The sequence below is a fragment of the Phalacrocorax aristotelis genome, chromosome Z (assembly GCF_949628215.1).
Source record: "Phalacrocorax aristotelis chromosome Z, bGulAri2.1, whole genome shotgun sequence".
Taxonomy (NCBI): domain Eukaryota; kingdom Metazoa; phylum Chordata; class Aves; order Suliformes; family Phalacrocoracidae; genus Phalacrocorax; species Phalacrocorax aristotelis.
In genome coordinates, this window is record NC_134311.1 from 39066261 (window position 1) to 39086548 (window position 20288).

Below are 20288 nucleotides of genomic sequence, written 5' to 3' on the forward strand. Positions count from 1 at the left end.
CTTGTCTAAGCCCTGCTGACTCTTTCTAGATTTAAAAAAAAAAAAAAAAAATATCCAGACCCTTTCCAGGTCAATAAAAACAGTTTAAGTCTATGAGTTTCTTTGAGGTGTTGGAAAGTCAATTAGGGACAGTTTAAACCAAATACAGTCATGATCTATTTATTTTAGTTGAACTATTCCAAGCTGTGTAAGATCTTTTCAAGTTTTTAAAGGCACAAACTGTGACTGGTACAACGACTTTTCCCCTTTTCCCCTGACGGGAGGGGGGGCGGGGGGGGGAAATTCCCCAGCCCAAACCTTAAAACGACAAAATTTTAAATAATAAAAAGTGATGTCCTTAGAATAAATATGCTGTCTAATTTTATCTATTTCTTCATATTTTCAATCAGATTGGCATACTTCTTATACAGCGCCTATAAACGAGTGCATTGCTGATGTTTTTCATAGTGCTCAAAGGTGGTGTTACTTTTAAGAAGTCTCTAAGCTGTGAAAATGAGAGGAGACAGTTTTAAGCAGCATTCATTAACTTAGCAATCAAAGACAAGGCTGTCATGTGCATGCTCATTTCAAAAGTCTTTCCCACACAGTGTAACATCACTAATTAAAGGTTCGTTATTATTAAAATTGCAATTTGCACAGCCTGATTCATTTAAGTAACTGGACTTTAATTCAAATGTATGAAGTGACATTTCACTTTATTAGAGTTCGCTCAAACATGATTTTATTCAGTTCAATGCAACATGTATAATTTGCAATCACACAAACAAAACACTTTATAGTAGACTTCTATGTGTGACTATATGGAATCAATAATTTTCATGAAATTTCAGTGTATATTTATCACCTTCTGTTCATCCAAGTCTAGGCTTCTTTGCGACTCATAGTATACTGCTGTGCTTATGGGTATATTTCATCAAGAAACTGTTGGCATAGGCTGGTGGCATTGAGAAATATGGTCTTATTATATTTTTCAATAACTTGAACACAAAAGACAAACATAGCTACATATCTCATTTTCCTATGATGTCATTAGCCTTCTTTAGGCTATGGAGTATAGCAAGGGGGGAAAAAAAGTATGATATCAATCTGCAGGCTGGGGCAGAAAAGTGGCATATCAGGCAGCACAATGAAACTTGGGAGGCACAGGTCCAGCTGGAGACTGTCACTCTGTTCTTAAACAGTTACCTTAATTTAATCATTGCCTTATTTCCTGCTTTCCAAGTGAGAATAGCCTCCTATTCCATCAGAGCCATGTGAAGAAAAGATTCTTTAAAATCGTTTTGGGACATGTGGCTACTGCTGAAATATCTTATGGCTGTGTCCAGACAAGTAAATAGCTTATTTAAATAGACAAACATTCAATGGTATGTTGAAAGATAATTGGAAAAAACCCAGCAAGACTTTGCTCTTTGGCATGGAACTCTATAGTACCATGAACGTCAATATGCTGGAAATGGAGGTCCAAGTTATCTCAACTGAGCAAATATCATGAGCCCTGTGTGAACACAGCGTATGAACCCACAATGAATTTGACTGTTCAAATGAGAGTAGAGTTTAGCTGGCAGGGTATCATGATATCAGGGTTGGCAGATGTAGGAAGAAAGGAGAAGCTGTATATCAATCCAAACATAAAATACCTAAAAGTCTGGAAAAAAATTTGTACTTTATCTGCGTTAGAATAAGAGCTACGCCTACATTGACAAGGCTGTTTATGCTCTTAGCTCTAGGTTAGTTCCTGTTCATTACTTCTCTTTTTTATAATTCTATCTTGCTGTATTTAGTATCACTATCTGAATTTGGTTACATGCCTACCAAGTTCCTTAGGCGAACTAATATGAGATCTGGTGAAACAAGGTGACCATAATGTGAATGCAAGGGTAAGTAGTATATTAAAAAAAAAGCTTTATTTTAATTTTTAATGCTTGCATTTGATCTGGCAAACATTTATTTTTTTTTTTAGTGGAAATTTACTTTGTGGGGAAAAGAATGGAATTATTACCTATGCAGATATACTATGGTATAGTTAGAGCTTACACTGTCTGGGAGCCACCAGGAGAAGCCTAGAGAGGGTACAAACCTTGACAAGCACTAGAGCTTCCAGGCAGAGCCAGAAGCATTGATGATTTTTTTTTTCCACTTGGATGACACTGCAAGAATAGAAACACTTTGGACATGTAATGCAAAGTACTCCTGAAGCATAAACTCATTCTGCTGGTTCAAATTTAAAAAAAAAAATGCTTTAACAGATTAATCTTTGAACCTTGTACTATGTGCACTTTCTGTTTCCTGCATTTGTCATGAAGCTGTTGTGAAGGAGTAAATCTAGTGTGAACCCTGAGTAATTTGACAGAAAGTAAGTGTTGGGCATTTTCAACATTAAGGAGTGTGGAGCTATGGCTTTTTGTCCATTCCACACTTCACTCATGCGAAATCCATTGTTTTATGTGGCTTTTATCCTCCAAAGCTTGATACCACATTGATTTATTTTTTTGTGGATAAAAGCAGAACTATGAGACCTGTCTTTAACTTCTTTCAGGTAAAAATTTGAACTGGAATAAGTTGACTTATACAATTAAATATGTTACATTTTTCCTTTTGCTCTGTAGCACAGTATCTTGAAGGACTAGTATATGCTATCACATACGGTATTTAAAAACTGTTAGGATCCCAGGTATGCGTAAGAGCAACACATGCATGTAGCTATTGTGACTATTGTCACAATATTGTGACAATATTGTGTAGCTATTGTGACTATTGTAGCATGTGTGACTATTGTCTATAATTTTCAGATAGAAGAAATAGACTCTGAGAGTCATTGGGCAGGATCAGAGAGTTGAGGGAGGCTTACAGTTAAGATAAGGTAGCTGTCTGCAGTGATCTTGTCTAGGCTATCTCAAAACTACTATGTGGAAAAAACTCAACAGTAACTTGCTGCTGAGGTGATTTTGAGTGGCCATATTGTTGTACTTCCAGGAAAAAAACAACCTGTTGTATCTGTAGTGCAATCAAGCCAAAATGTCAGAACACACCAAGCAGAGGGAAACACAGAGAAGATAATGTCCAAAAAACCATCTATCAGTCTAGGAAAAAAAAGTCTCCTGTCCTGTCCTGTAATGTACATATATCTGATGGTGTGCACACAACTGAAAGTCTTGGTATTGCTTCATAATGACTGAAACAGGAAATGGGAACAGTGTTCATGTGCATTAGTACATGAAAATGGCAGAATAGGTGTTTCTGTTATACATTTGAGAAAATGCCAGAAAATGTATTTGCATGATGTGAAGATCATGATCAAATTCTTTCTGAAAGATATTAGCCAGTAAACTCAAACAGTTTTTTTAAAGTTGGGCATATTAGCTTCTGACTTTTGTAATGTATCGGAGCTGCTAAACTTTCTGGACTGTCTATGTGTTGTAGAATGCTGGGACAGTTCTGGGAGACCGAAAGATAACTATTGCTGTGACAATATTTAAAGAGAGGAAATAGGGTGACTCAAGTAATTATAAACTTGTCTGTCTTGTGTAGATTTTGGACAATTGGAATGGTGGATAATAGATGTGACATTTTTTAAGAGTTAAGAAAAGTTAATTAATGTCAATAGGCATAAATTTATTGCAAATTGATCTTGTTAAGCTAACTTAGGAAAAAAATTGTCACAGTAAGCTTGGTTGCTAAAAGTGTTGAGTTAATGCAATTAGGGATCTGTAAGGTATTTTAACTTGATATTGCAAAGCATTTTGAATAAGAAGCAAAACCAATACTAAATCAATATGTATCAGTCAGGTGAAAACATTACATAAACTATGTTCTCTGAGAAACAATTGCTGAGTAAGCATCGCTGAGTGGATGTTTCTCTGCATTGAGTTCTGTGGGCCCAGAGTTGTTTAACTTTTTTATCTATGGCATAAAATCATTACTGATCAATTCACTAATGATGTGAAAGCTGGAGGATCAATAAAAAAGAAGTCAGAGCACTGACACCAAACAGTCTAGAGCTGTTGCGGTTTAGCCCCAGTCAGCAGCCAAGCACCACGCAGCCCCTCCCTCCCTCCCTCCCCTCTGGTGGGACGGGGGAGAGAATCGGAAGAGTAAAAGTGAGGCGACTCATGGGTTGAGATAAAGACAGTTTAATAGGTAAAGCAAAAGCCCCACCTGCACAAGCAAAGCAAAACAAGGAATTAATTCACTCCTTACCATTGCAGGCAGGTGTTCAGCCATCTCCAGGAAAGCAGGGCTCTGTTACATGTAACAGTTACTTGGGAAGTCAAACTCCATAACTCTGACCATGCCCCCCTTCCTTCTTCTTCCTTCAGTTTTATATGTTGAGCATGATGTCACATGGTGTGGTATATCCCCCCGGTCAGTTTGGGTCAGCTGTCCAGGCTGTGCCCCCTCCCAGCTTCTTGTGCACCCGGCAGAGCATGGGGAGCTGAAAAAGTCCTTGACCAGTGTAAGTGCTACTTAGCAACAACTAAAACGTCTCCACGTTATCACTGCTGTTTCCAGCACAAATCCAAAACATAGTCCCATACTAGCTACTATGAAGAAAATTAACCCTATCCTGGCTAAAACCTCTGTAAGCTGTGTGTAACCAGTGATACATACTTCCTACAGGGACAAAAAAATTACTGCAGACTGTTTTTGCATGCCTAGTGTTCTGGCATCAGGATCCTTCTAAACCAATATGGTCCAGCCACCTACAGTATGTCAGAGCTTCCTATGACAGGAAATAGTAGCTCTGAGAAAGACTTGCAGCTCATCGTAGATCATCAACTGAATGTGAGGATAGTACTGTGGCCAAAAAAATTCTGTTGGGAATAGTTTTCCATTATTTCTGTGCTTGGTTGGAACCCATGTAATTATTGCTGGACCAGTGCATTTTGGTCAGGTACCAACTACTCAGTGTGGACACTGAAAGGTTGAACAGGCTTTAAAGAAGAGCTATGGGAATAGCCAAAATCTCTCAGGTATGCTAAAATCTGGCATAGAGGATAATAAGCCTGCATCTTGAACAGTGTGCATAGTCCTCATTCTTCTACAGTCTCAGCAAGGAGAAGCCAAGCTGGAAGTCAAACTGGAAAAGGTTCCACCTTTGTAGAAAGGTGGCAACATCAAAGGTATGGGCGGTGTTTGTGCAGCTGGGAATTAAAGCCAGTGGGATCTTTCAGACTGGAAGGGACATGAGCAAAAGTAGAGAGAGTAGGTACCTGGAAAACACAAAAACATGAAAGGGGAAAATAAGGAATGACTGTGGGCTGTCTACTCTTATTTAAAAACTAGAGAATTTAAAGCAAAATTAACAAATGACTACTTAAAAACAAATGAGGCTTCTCTACACTATGCAGAGTTAAGCACTAGAACTCATAAGATGTGGATGCAGAAAGGTAATGTTGGTTGAAAAAGCACCTGAAGGAACTTATGATAAAAATGCATTGAAAACTCAAGCTAAAACGAAACAAACTAAAATCACCTCAGAATCAAGAAAGTCTTGGGCTGCTAACTACTGAGGTCTGGGAGAGTGTGCAAGGCTTACTGTTTTACATCTGCTGTAGGACCACTGTCAGAGTGAGGGTCAGGTAGACCTTTAGGTCTGGTTCCTACAGCTGAAGTGTAGAAGAATATGTGTGAAGATAAGATACTTGTGAACAGAGAATTTTCTGCCCTGTCGTCCTGTGGCTTAATGAGACCCAGAGACTGATAGAGAAGTCAGACTTGAAATAAAACTCAAACATCTAGTGGTGAAACTAACTAATTTACTAGTATATTTCTCAGTTGAGTCTGATGGTATCTGCTTTTGTACTTGCTGGTGAGATCAAGGGATGTGCAATTATTTGTTGTCTTCCACTGCAGTGCACTAAGGCCTGTCCTCCCACCCCCCTTTTATTTGGTGTTAAATAATCAGTGATAGGACATAGGACAGTACTTCGCAGTTCTCCTGATCCAGGCTGATAACAAGATGGAGACATAGCAGAACAACCAGTAGGTCATTCAGTGAATGAGATAGCAGTGTTGGGATTTCATTTTCTTACAACAAAAAGAGTTTTGTGCTGTGTGGAAAAGGGAGTTCTAAACAGTCTCATCATCAAACTCTGCACTGTTGACCTGGGATCTTTAGGTACACGTCCAAGTGTCTCTTTTCTCTTCTATGTCAATGCAGATATGTATTTTCTTTATGGTTTATATGATGCCTTATAGCTTTTATTTGTTGTGGGAGAACTTTGAAAAAGAGATCCTTAGTCCTTGTAAATGATCCCGCCTTTTACCCTCAGAGTACATATGTAGAGAAGCATGAAGGAAAAGTTGACCATTGAAGTGTGTTTCCTGGAAATGGTTTCAGGTTTGGGGGTTTTGGGTGAAATTAACATAGAAAATATGAAAGAGATACTTTCAAATGTTAATCAAGTGGATTGTGGCATACCTAAAAATACATTGTTTAAGCCTGTTTCGTTTTTCTTGTGGGTAGAGAGCTTGAAAGTCATCAGAAACTGTTAGTGACTGAACTGAGGCAACCAAGATTTATTATTTACTGTGTCACAGAATCACCAAATCACAGAATCACGGAACAGCTGAGATTGGAAGGGTCCAATCCCCAAGGGGTGGGTCAAGCAGGACTGCCTAGAACAGGTTGCCCAGGACCATGTCCATATGGCTTTTGAATATCTCCAAGGATGGAGACTCCACAACTGTCCTGGGCAACCTGTGCCTGTGGTCGCTCACAAAAAAGTGTTTTCTGATGTTCAGGAGGAACCCACCATGTTTCAGTCTGTGCCCGTTGTCTTTGGTCCTGTCACTGGGCAGCACTGGAAAGAGTCTGGCTCTGTCCTCTCTACATTCTCCTTCAGGCGTTTATGCACATTAATAAGATCCACCTTAAGCCTGCTCTTCTGTAGGCTGAACAGTTCCAGATCTCTCAGCATCTTCTCATATGTGAAATGCCTCATTCCCTTAACCAACTTTGTGGCCCTTCACTGGAAAATATGATGTCAAATATGCAATAAAACTTTTATGTGAGATGACACATAGAACCTGTAAAGCAGATTATGGGAATATAAGTATTTAAAAATAAAGCTTTTGCTCTTGAAAAGCATCAGAAATTTACATATATATGCACGCATATGTGTGTAAGCACTTAACATAAGTGTAATGGAAAAAATACCTCTTAGCTTGAGTTAATTGCAAGATTTTATGAATCTGCAAATTAATAGATGATTAAATGTATGATTTAAACTCAAACCCATATATTAGAATAAAAACACTTTGCTGATCTGTAATCACACTACTAAACTGCTTACACATACAGCCTTAAATTTTGATTAATTTTGTGTGAAAGAAGAACTAATGAGCTGAGAACTAGTTGGTTTGCCTCATACCGCAACTAACCATAACGAATTATAATTTGTAGTCTAGCATTTTGGAACTTATGTATAGCAGAAGAACACAAGTTTTTTTCATCTGTAATATCACTAATTTTTGTGCAACTTCTATAAATCCCGTATTATTCAGTTCCTTGTTAATTATTGCATTACTAACAGATTAACGTGATGTAAAATTCAATAATGAAACAATACGGCATTTTTAGAAAACTAACAGCCTTTGACTCCATCATGCTTTTATCTATCCTGATCTACTAACATAGAATTCTTGGAGAGAGAGTAGGTTGATCATTTCGCTTAGTATTATTTTTAGTGGTATAAAATAGAGATTATCTAGTTTTGAGTAAATGAACTGTGGAAAGGTTACAGAAGAAAAAAGAAAAAGTTCCCAGCTTAGTGAGTTTGTAAGTGCTGATATCTTCTGGAGATTTTTTTCCACATATTTTGAGCATTGGATCCTGGTATCATATAATGAATTTAATATGAAGAAAACTAGTTTGAAAGTAGGCTTGGAGTTTGGTTTAAGTGATGTGATTTTCATTGTGTCAACCTTCCATATCATTATTAATTTTTTCTTTTGACTTTTTGCTTGAAGGTGTGCAGTGATTGTGGATTTTAGCTGTCCTGCAATGTGTGCCTGTTTAGCTGAGATTTTACTTATTTTGATTTGTGTATATTTTCTTGGGTCTTACTGAATAAGCCACCTTTAAAAATTTGAATAATCTACTTTAGTGCTTTCTTTCACAAAAATAAGTATCATATTTGGGTTTAGGGTTGTGTTTCCTCTTCTTACTGTGTAAGGAAGCTGTGAGTAACAAAGTAAAAAGAAATACCTTTTACCATCATTTCAGGAATAGGTGCAAATACTTGGTTTTATACATTTAAAATATTCTTCATGGCAAAGAAGGACAAAGCAAGCTAGGAACACACTTTAGAAAAGAGAAATTAAGATAATTCTGGACAACACTTGTAATCTTAAAAGCTAAGGAAAACAAAACTATATACAAGAAAATGAGATGATAATGGTAAGCAAAAATAAGGTGATGAGGTTATTTAAAGTATCTGTCAATATTCCCCATATGATTAAGAGAAGATAAAGAGGGTTTGTAGCTAAATAATACTATACACACTTAATGATTATGGGCTGCTTTGGAGGAAGATGCAGGTGTTCATCTCTTTTTAAAATAGAGCCATTAAATTATAAAATACCTGCTAGATGGAGGTAAAAGTACTAGAGAACATATGATTATGAGAAATTAAGTCCTCTGTGTACACATTCCAAGCCAGAAGCAACAACATTAAGAGCAGAAGCTAGGCAATGCTCCTGATCTTATCATCAAGTGGTTTGGTGTATAAGAGAGGTAAAGAATCCTAACAAATACTGTTGATACGAATAGTTGACAAAAGGAGATTTAACTGAAGTTTTCAAATGCCCCAAACCTGTAGGTAAAATAAACATGCTTAGTTTCTATATGGTAGGAACTGAGAAGTTACAGGAGAAGAAAAATCAACTTGTTCCAAGAAGATAATGTTTTTCACTCAGGGAATGGCAACGGTTTGAGGAAGTAATATAAGATCAAAATTGCTGGTGCAAAGACTCAAGGGTCATTTTGGAAGGAACCAAAGTTAGCTGTCAGGACTGAAAGTGAAGTGATTAAATAGATGCTCATCACAAGTGTTTATGACATGATGATGTGTATTGATGTTCAACCTGTATGAGTGCAATATATCAGGACTCTAAACCACCATGTGACCAAGAAATAATGTGGTTAGGAATTAGAATTTGTGCAGGTTGGAGGCTCCTGGAGTTAAAAGATGATACATTTCTTCTTGTTGTTCTTCAAACAGATCAATGAGCATAACATTAAGGGCAATATGGGCTTTCATGCTCCACCAGGTTTCTGCGATCGCTGGTGCAAAATGCCATTCACTGTCTCAGTAGGGATCAGTGTTCTGAATTGGTATTTCAAGAAAAGATGAAGAATCTCTTCTTAAATAATCTATATTTCTGACCTGTTGTGGTTGGTGACTGTTATACAATAAATGTGGAAAGAGAATACAATTGCCCATCAGCGTGGAGCTGCCACTGAAGTCTAATGAGACTCTCTAGACAGGCAAACTTTGAAGGAACATCTAGCAGCCAATTTTAGTAGTAATTCAGCAACAGGTGATCTGGAACTAGGGCAGCTGCTTGAATTACCTTGAGTAAAAGCAGTGGAGGGTAAGTAAAATAAACTCCAAATATAATCTGATGGAGCGCAATAGAAGAAAATAGACAGAGAACAGGTAGGTTGGCTAATCCAAAAGAGACTGACATGTTCCTCTGCACAATACTCTTCTACTCCAGAAAAATTTATTGGTTTTACTTCCAAACGTCACCTGTTGCAAACTGATAAAAAAATTTTGTCTTCTGGTGTAGGGTCTGATAACTTTTATTTATCTTTTTAATTTTCAGAATACTACTGATTATCTAAGCATTCCTTCTCTTCGTTTAGGCAGCTTAATGGGTTTCTCATTTCTGAAGTTGTACTTCCCTTGAATTCAAACAATGCAACAGGAAAAAAAGTCTAGTAAGGCTATTTCAAACATTTTGGTTGTTTCTGCATTACTTTAAGCAATTTCTAAAAATAAATCAAAGCTGTGATAGTTTCTAGAGGAAGGGAGACATTTGATGGATCTTGGAGACAAATCTAAAGTTTGAAGGACCAGTTCTGGCTCAGTTATTTGAAAGGAAATCTTTGTTTCTGAAGAAAAGCTGGGTTCCAATGGAAAAACTTTCAGGAAAACTTTAGACAGTGATGACTTCCATGTTAAATGGATGACTCCAGAGAGGTGGGAAAGGAAGGAGGCAAAGGCATTGAGAGAGCAAATCTGAAAAATTGCATAGGATATATGACTGTAACACTGTGACTTGCCTTTCTTTTGAAGTCTGTTTTAAATAATTTTCTACAGTAACTAATACGGTTCATTTTAGAAAAAAAAATAATTTAAAAAAGAAGGAAGTGTTGTAATAGTGTTCATAAAGGAGCTCTGAGCTCTTCAAAAGAATTCTGTAAATGACTTTACATCCTAATATGATGGAAGGAAGGATGGTGGGGGGGTAAATGTGCTTATCTCTCTTCATATGCTGAACTCTTTGCCAGAAGTCTGTCTTTTCCATTCTTTTTGCTTATAGTCCTCCACATATTGCAGCAGTTAATTGGAAAGAGCTGTATGCATTTAGAAAAAAATATTTTAACAGTGTTAAATAGCAGATATGTGGAAGTCTATTCACATCATAGGTAGCATATCCTAAATATTTGCATAGCAAAGTATTTTAAAAATATACAACACTTGTTCTGAGTTAAAACAGTTCAAATTTCACTGATAAGTACTTGTAGGTATTCAGCTGCATGTTTTGCTGCAGTATTTTAAGACAAGGAGCACACCTTTTATTAGTATTTGTTAAACATATTTATTTTCCCGGGTACCGTAATATCATTGAACATGAATAAGTAAGTTCATTTTCTTAAAAAACCCCAACAAAACAATGAAAAACCCTGAACTTAGTGTTTTCCAGAAGAACCAGTGAAATGTTATTAGCATATTTGGCAGTATTGAAGAAGTACAAAGCCCAGATTATGTCAGACTTTTAATGTAAATCTTCACATGGGAAAGGTAAGAATATTTAACCTTTAATATATATCACTTATTATGTAGTCTGGTTTAGAGTCAAAATTATATATCTGACCATTTTGGACATACATCAAATCTTTTACTGGTTTTCTAGCCTGTAAAATTGTATAACATACATATTGAGGTTTTACATTTATACATTGATAATGTTCATTTCTGTGGAAGTGAAACAAATCATGGGTTGCTGCTGGACCAAACAAATAACATAAGCCTAGAGGTCAGTTGGCTGAAAACTATTTGAATTTCCAGACTCCTCTGCATGGGAGCCCAAAGTTCTGCTACAAAAAATTACTAAGCAGTCATAAAAACACAATGATGCCAATTGCATGAGAGACAGAAAGGAATTCTCTGAGTGATTGAGCTTATTTACTGCCAATGGTATGTGAACATATTACCCCAGCTTTCTACTCAGGTGGAGTGCTGTGTCCAGTTCTGGGCTTCCCAGTTCAAGAAAGACAGGAGACCACTGGACACAGTCCAGCAGAGAGCTAGCAAGATGATCAGGGCACTGGAGCATCTCTCTTATAAGGGAGGGCTGAGAGACCTGGGTTTGTTCAGCCTGGGGAAGAGAAGACTGAGGGGGGATTTCATCAATGCTTATAAATATCTAAAGGGTGGGTGTCAAGAGTAAGGGGCCAGGCTCCTTTCAGTGGTGCCCAATGGCAGGGGAAGGGGGAATGGGCTCAAGCTGGACACAGGAAGTTCCACCTGAGTATGAGGGGAAAAATTCTTTACTGTGAAGGTGACAGAGCCTTGGAACAGGCTGCCCAGGGAGGCTGTGGGGTCTCCTTCTTCTGAAATATTTGAAACCCGCCTGGATGCGTTCCTGTGCCCCCTGCTCTGAGTGACCCTGCTGAAGCAGGGGGATTGGACAAGATGATCTCCAGAGGTTCCTTCCAACCCCTACCATTCTGTGATTCTGTGATTAACATGCTGTGATGTGACCCTTTTGAACTCTTCCTTATCTCTTCATAATTAAACAAGAACTATGGCAAAAAATAATTTTGGAAGCTTCCAAGTTGCTAGGAGGCATTGTATGTTTTTCTGGATGCTGTGACCACAGCACATGTAGTCACAGCATAGCAAATATGCATTTGTTGGCATAATCTAGAATTACAGAACAAGGATGGGAGCAGGAGTGGCAAATACTTTCCAGTAAGATTTTTACAATTGTTCTTTTTCTGCTTTTGCCTTATGGACATTACAACAGGGAGAATTTTATTTTTTTCTTGAAATTACTAAACCTGTTTTAAAGAGTAGAATACAAGCAGTTCTTTTTTGGGAAAATTTTCTAATATAAATTTAGAAAAAGTTACTTTTTTTTGTTCTATTATAGCATGTTAAGGGATGAGGTTGTTTTTCGCTCAAAATATTTTCTTTTCAGAATAATCTCTTTAGTACCTAAAAATAGATTTGATATCATTTGAGGGACTCTGTGACAACTTGTTGAGAAGTACTTAAATTTATAGAGGAAACTCATCCATGGCAGGTACTAGCCATTGGAGGACATCCTTTCAAGACTCCCCTGGGCTGGCTTTCTTTCTCTATTAGCAAGTGTGTAACACAATACTATGGAAAATCAGCATAAGATTTCTAATTCAGCAGTTAATAATTTCACCAATAAGTTCCTTTTTATAAAATTACTGCTCAGTTGTATTTATTGGTGATGGCTTTTCTATGTGGCATATTAAGGATGCACTGTCTTAGGAGCAAGATCATTAGAAAAAAATTCTTTTTGCTTGACCATAGGTTTCTCACATGATTTTAGAGATGCCAGCTTTCTGCCCAGTGCTGACATTCTGCATACAAGTGCAGACGGGTAATGCATGCATTCTAAATAATGAATATTTTGGATATCTGATGGTAAGTGTTATATCTTCATGTTTCCAGAGTGAAGAGACTAAAAAGCTACCATAGGAATCTTCCAGTGTTGCTGAAATAAAACATGATTTTCATTTGTTATTGAATGTTTTATTGCTTTTATTGTACAGGAGGTAATGTGAAGAATATACCTAACTCTGTGATTGTAGTCAGTCCTTCACAGTGCTTGACCAGAGGTTTTTTATGCAGCTTGGAAACCACTGTTTTCTGCTTGATACAGAGGTATACAAACACAAGCAGATGCTGCATACATCCAGCTGGTTAATTATTTCAGCATCTGGCAGTGTTTCTTAAATGGTGTTGTATATGGTATTGGAGAATAAAAATAATTTTTGCTGTGACTGTGCTGATAAAGTATTAGCTGAAAGCATCCCTTCTACAGAATACTCCCATATAAAAGCCATTCTAGATGGCTAGCAAATCACAGTTACCTTTCATCTGTACCTGGTGGGGAGATCAATGATTTAAATAACAGTGTAGGAAGACTTGTATTGTTTAAAGGAAGACTAGTTTAATTACAGTGGGATTCTAAAAAGGTTTTTTGGGGATTAAAACGCAAAAAAACTTCCAAGGCAAAGCTTAACAAGGAAAGAAAAATATCATGGCTCTTACTTCTTCAGCATGGCAAAGCCTGGGGACTATGCAGAGTTTTCTGAGTACTGGGTCTGAATTTCTGAGACTATTTGGTCTATGTTGTGGTTTAATGTGGCAGGCAGCTAAACAGCACACAGCCATTCACTTGCTGCCCCACCAGAGGGATGGGGGAGAGAACCAGAAAAAAGATAAAACTCATGAGCTAAGACAAAGACAATTTAATAGGACAGAAAAGGAAGGGAAAATAATAATAATAATAAAAAATATACACAGCAAGTCATGCACAATGCAATTGCTCATGACTTGCTGACCGATACACAGCCAGCTCCTGAACAGCTGCTGCGCCCCGCCACAGCTAACTCTCCCTGTTTTTTTTTTCCAACATGATGTCATATGGTATGCAATAGCCCTTTGGTCGGTTGGGGTCAGCTGTCCCAGTTGTGTTCCCTCCCAGATCCTTGTGCACCCCCAGCCTACACACTGGCAAGGCAGTATGGGGAGCTGAAAAGTCCTTGACTTAGTGTAAGCACTGCTCAGCAACAGCTAAAACATCAGTGTGTTATCAACATTTTTCTCACCCTAAATCCAAAACACAGCACTATACCAGCTATTAGGAAGATAATTAAATCTATCCCAGCTGAAACCAGGACAGTCTAATAGTCAGCAATATTTTAGTTGTACTCCATACATAAACACATATTAGATAGTGTGAAATCGCTGCAGTTGTTCCTGCATGAAATTACAATACAGAAGCCTGTACTGTATCTTACGATAGAGGTAGTGTCAGATGGTCTGTATAAATACAGTCTCATCAGCAATGTTCCCATATTTAAAGGCTGCTATTTCCTCTGGATATAGGATATTAGCTTCTAATAACGAGTCATGAGAAAGGGTGTTAGCGTTCACCTGTGAAAGCTGTGATGGGAAAACCAAAACAGATCAGAATGAAAATCCAGTGCAATGCCAGCATCAATAAGGCACTTTATTGTGTCAGAACATAGTGCAATTTATCGAGCCAGAATACAAGTTCTGTTGCTCATATAGAAGAAAACATGAAACACCTTCTGTAATTATGGGGCTTTAAATTTGTTTCATTCATTCAATTCTTATTTTTGAGGTGAAGGAAATATTTTTGAACCCTACAAAGGGCAAAATAGAACTCACACCCTTTCAACTTTTACGCTTCACTTTATCTGGTTTATGGAATCTCCCTTCCTATGAATTCCAGAAACCACAGTCTGTAGTTCAGAGGTAGTCTTTTTTTTTTTTTTTTTTTTTTTCTCTCCTTGACACTTGATGCAGGGCTTTATCAGTACTTCTAAGGAGCTTTAATATGAGTTGTGTGTAATGTGTGATGGAAGCAGCACCCTTTCTCCCCCTTTCTCTTACTGTTTTACCTCATATGAGACTTCATCAGCTTTTGCAGAATATTGTTGAGTTATGGCCCATAAATTATATTGGCATAAAGTAACATACATTGTCATCATTAGTACATTTCAGTATTTTTACCAAAAAAGATCTATCACTTACTTGTTTTCAATTAAATCTGCTGCTGTGCAATGTTTAAAGTTAAAATGCACAGCTCTACTTTGGGTAATGAAGTAAACATATAAGCCTATGCTGAGTACATGAGTGTAAATACCACAGACTTTGAAAAAACGAATAAACTGTGATATTATAAAATGTTACAATAATTATAATAAAGGTGTCAAGTAGTGTAAAAGGAAAAAAGAGGCAACCTTAGTATCAGCATTGCTGGAAGTTCTTGCCCCTCGTTAGAGGAAAAATTCATCTATTTTATTTTAATTTTGACCTTGGTTATTCAGGGAGCATGGGGCTAGAATAGAATTACAATCAACAGATGAAAGAAAAAGTTACCGATTAAGAAATAACTAATTTCACTGAAAAGTTTATGTAGGCTCATTTTGGAAGGTGTTTTACTTAAATTGGAACATGGAAATGCTCTATCATTAGTACAAACAAATCAAACTATAGACCTTTTAAAAAAAGAAGTTCTGCATTTACAGTCAACAGCCTAACTTTAAATCTGGAAATATCTGGTCTGTTCAGCAACAGTTCAGTATCATTATAACTTTTCTTTTGGAAAGACTTCTGTAGCATAAGCTGTTTGTCAGGTTTGATCAGACAAACTCAGAATACTGACTTGAACAATAACTGGATTTTAGTCAAGCATTTCAAAGGAATAACTATATCTAATGAGACTGGATAACTCTCAAGGATAAATAATTTACAAACCATCTGATATAATAGACATTGGCATAAAAGAAGCCTTCTATATCTTTATATTTCACTTTAAACTACTACTTGAAGCTTTCAAAGCAGTCAAATATTCTCTCTGGAAAATATAAGCAGGGAAATATTAGCCACTATTTAGCTGCTAGCACTAATACAAAGTATTGAACTATGATTCATAATTGAAATAAACTTTGTTAGGTTATGCGATAAAAACTCGTCTGCACACCCACCAAGGAGCACAGAGAGACAATGTCAGTATTACTTGAGAAACAGAATGATACCCTGTCCCAGCTGCCCATTCCAGGAGCCACCAGCCTATCAAAGCCCCATCTGCACAAGCCTGGAGAAACACAGGAGATGGCAACTCAAACTACAGACTCCTGAGCAACGAACACCTTGTGTGGATCTTTCCAGAGCTGACCCAGGAGACCTTCAACCCTCACATCCAGGTTTGAAACCCTCCAAGATGAGTCATGAAGAGCAGCCTTCTCAATCACCTTGTGGACTAAGGGTGGTTGCTGTCCAGGCGTGAGACATAATGGCATGAAGGTGAAGAGAGTTTCAGCATTGCACCAGACTTACTAAGGAAGAAACCAAAGGTGGAAAAAGAGAAGAACTTGGGTGATTCGGAGGGGAAGAAATGTGGCAAAATAGAGGGGTAAGGGGATAAAAAGGGCTGTTCATGTGTGATTGATATGCTTGTTTGGCCTTCCCACGTGCCTGATCAGCACAGTCTGTCCTATCTTCTTATTAAATTCCTTTTAAATTCTTTCCTAGGTGACGGACACTCTTCAGTGTGCGTGTGTGTGTGATTCCAGCAACTGGAGTCAGACCAGGTGTGGGAGGGCCTTGTGTACATGGTGCCAGTGACTGGAGCCAGTGTGGGTGTGTGAGTGAGTGTGTGATGGCCAGCAAAGATCAAGCTGGGCCAGCTGGTGAGTAGGTGAAGGGACCTGGGGGCAAGGGGTGAGTGGTCTCCAACAGACAGCTATGGGTGTGAGAGTGGTTGTGTCTCTCTAAGGGTGAGAGCACATGGCGTTCTACTGTGGGCCAGGGGAGTCCTGGCCTGCTCTGTGTGTGCGTGTCCAGGTGCTGGCAACAAGGGAGACAGGGATCCAGGGGCAGCTACGAGGCAGACTGAATGTCTGATCCACATTAGAAATGAGGCTGCCTAGCACAAGTCACTTGTACACAGGATAAAAGTAAATGCACTATTAATAGGCATTCTTCACATTTTTAGCAGCTATTTTTAAATAAAATGATAAATCTACCTTTTTTTCCCCCAGCATTTAATTAATAAGTTTTTACCAAAGTATTTAATTTCCTTGTTTCAAGCTTTGGGCATATTTGGCTTTGAACTTGTAAATACAAGTTCATTGATTAAAATTTAAATTAGGTTTAATTCTATAAATTTCAGCAGGATTGCTGACCTGGAATAATCTTCCTAACAACCAGTTTTAGACTCAGTGGTTGGTTGGTAGCCAGCTGTTCAGTGTCCAGCTGTACCAAATGCCCTTAAGGGAACTGTAAAAGTGCTAGTGCTTGTAAGAGTTGCTGACTTGGGTTTCTAGGTGTAGCTTTACAGATGCAGCACTATAGGAAAGAATGATTTTTTTTTTCTTTTTTTCTGACCTACCTGTTACTGGTTTTATGCTCTGTGTCTCTGAAAAGCCCATCCACGCTTACCCGTTCTCTCAGCTCATAGCCTTTCCCAAAGTGCTTCTTTCACAGTGCTAGCTTCTGGGTGGAGTATTCCTCAGTCCGTCCTCACCATTCTGAGACTTCTCTGTTCCTCTCACTGCCAAGCCTAACTTCTCTCACCTCTTCCATCCTTATCGTTAACATACTGTTCACTCCTGTCTACTCCATTCATTTTTGCTGTCAAACAACCATTTTTGGTCTCCTCTGTATTCAAATCGGGGAATTTCCTTTTCAGGGGTGATGAGGTGCCAGAAGAAGGCATGTTTGGAAGGCAAGCAATTCCTTGGTCTCAGTTCCAGTGTTCGTCACAGACCTGGCTTGGAGTCTTTGTGGGCTGAAAGACATTAAATGTGACAGAGACACATTGCCTGTAGTTTTTATTAGAATCTGAAAAGGAGTAGAATATAGTCAGTCATACTTAACTTCAGTTTTAATTAAATCTGAGCTAAATTCCACCAAGTCTTTCCTGAACACCAGGAATTTTCCCTAATTCTGGAAACTTAAGGAGATTTTGAATGACAACAGAAGGGATGTTAAAATCCTCCTCCAAGGTTGTTAGACCACTAAAGGACAACATGAGAGGTTTGTCTCTCACAGGATAACTGTTGCGTTATTTTGGAGAGTGGGCCTTTTTACTTCGTTTTACTTGGTTTGTTTTGTGGGTTTTTTGTTTGTGGGGTGGGTGTTTTGGTTGTATTTTTTTTTTGAGGTGGTTTTAAATAGGCTTCTGAGGAAGTGTAGTGAGACTCCTCAGTGCAACTTTGAAGGGAGTTATGTGAACAAGCAGGTGATATTGGCCTTAAGAAACATAAGTGATATTAGGTTTTCCTTCCTTTTTCTGAGTGAACCATGATCCAAAACTCCTTGTAGATGCAGAAGTTCAGAACAATATCTTGGAGAGTTCAAGGAGCTTTTTATTTGTTTTTGAAAGGCATTAACTTATTCATGCTACACACTTCTATCTAAAGGCTGGTACTTCAAAGCAGAATTATTGGACAGTAGTTCAAGTGATCTTTGAGCCAAAGTTGATTCGTATTTCTGTTCTGTTGAAAGTTGAGCTCTTTGTGAGGTCTGAAATACTTTTTCAGCTCAGCACACATAGAATTAGTCAGGGATTTACTGGTTCTCCTTAATAGTAAAATACTATGTTAATTCTTGATGCACTATACTAAACTAATTTCTTTGTATATGTCTTTTGGAAACCAAACTCACCGCTGCTCTTTGGTATGTTGCCTTTAAGCTCATTTGCAGTAAAAGTGTTTGTCACTATGTAACTTAAAATAGGTTAACTTTATTTTACCAGCGAAAAAAGAATGTATTAAAGAACTGGCATGTCATTGCAAACTAGCTGCTGTAATAGTCTTCCACACAGACTGTGAAAACATTAGCATAATCACAACTGTTACAATGCATTTGTGGGTCATGAGTAAATGCCTTGCTGCTCCCTGCCATTAAAAAAACCCAGAACATCAGTGATGAGTCTAGCCTCATGTGTTTGCATTTGATCAAGCTGATTCAGTAATTAATAGACCAATTCTTGTCCTGTCTTATTTCTACAGGTGGAAACTTCACACCTCCCCTAGGCTGCCCTAGAAGCTTATAGTACTGCCAGTTGTAAGTTTGCTGTGTATGGAGTATTTAGGATAATCATTTCATCATCATTGGCTGATAAGAATAATTGATTGCACTTCATTTTAGAACTTTCCTTTTTGCACTGGTAGTTACTGTATCTTCCGCTGTCATGTTCTGTGCACTTAAGGTTGTCATTGCGGTATCACATTTTCCAAATAGTTTATACTGTTTCTTACTTTCCCTTGAATGCTCCAAATTTCTTATTTTTGTCTGAGCATTTGGCAATAAAAAATGAACTGCCTAAAGTTGAGTCCAATGCTGTAGCTGAGATCTAAACGGTTCAAAATGCAATAGTTAGCTTTATTACACAATTCTTAGAAGTATTCAGCACTGTAGGATTTTACATTTTTGCAACAGTATATTCATACAAATTTATTTTTAATCCATTTATACAGCTCCATACACCTCTGTAGTGTTACCAACTACCTTCTGTACCCTTATTTACCTGTTTTTGGTTCTTCTTTCCTACATGAATTGCTTGTTATCCTTATAAAATTTTATATTATTGCTCTTACTGAGTTTTAGTACATTTTAGTATCCTCCAGTACTGAATTTTACAGTATTTGCTGTCTTTCCCAACTTCAGATCTTATTTCACAGGAACACCATTAACATTATTCATACAATCTGCCCCATTAGTAATGAAAACACTAAAGTGTGTTGAGAGCTGGGCATCTCATTCTCATGACACAACTCTGCTCCTATCACCACATTTGAGTTTCTTAGTTAATCATACAATATTTCTCAGTCAAAAGTACTTTTTACCTACCCTAATCTAATATGCTGATTATCTTGCATTTAATACCTCGTGCAACTTTCTCATAGCTATATCCTTTGGATATTTATCAAGCTTATACTACTTCTTCTCTATGGGCATGGGATGGATATTCATACAGAATATGAAGTGAGTATTCCAAAATATCAAAATATACTGGTTGATTTCACAGATGTCTGAAAGACTGTAATTTCCTCTTACTCAAATCTAATTTGTTTATAATTATACAGTTCTTCTTCCCTGGCCCAATTTCTCCTTTTGTTGTCTAATTTATGTGCAACAATATGTAAAGATTTGCTTTCACTCTTAAAGTGTATTTTATAATACTGAAATGCTCAAAATTCAAAGTCCAGAATTCCACTGAATTCTTTGAACTGTGCAAAGATAGAACAAAAAGAG

General features: G+C 37.6%; 1 long non-coding RNA gene across 1 annotated transcript; it reads left to right on the forward strand.

The window, feature by feature from the left end:
* Positions 1 to 1541: 1541 nt before the first annotated feature.
* On the forward strand, positions 1542 to 19250 carry LOC142050034 (uncharacterized). The gene is made up of 3 exons (XR_012657894.1): positions 1542 to 1877; positions 15981 to 16440; positions 17719 to 19250. It is a non-coding gene; the product is annotated as an uncharacterized LOC142050034 (long non-coding RNA).
* Positions 19251 to 20288: the final 1038 nt, after the last annotated feature.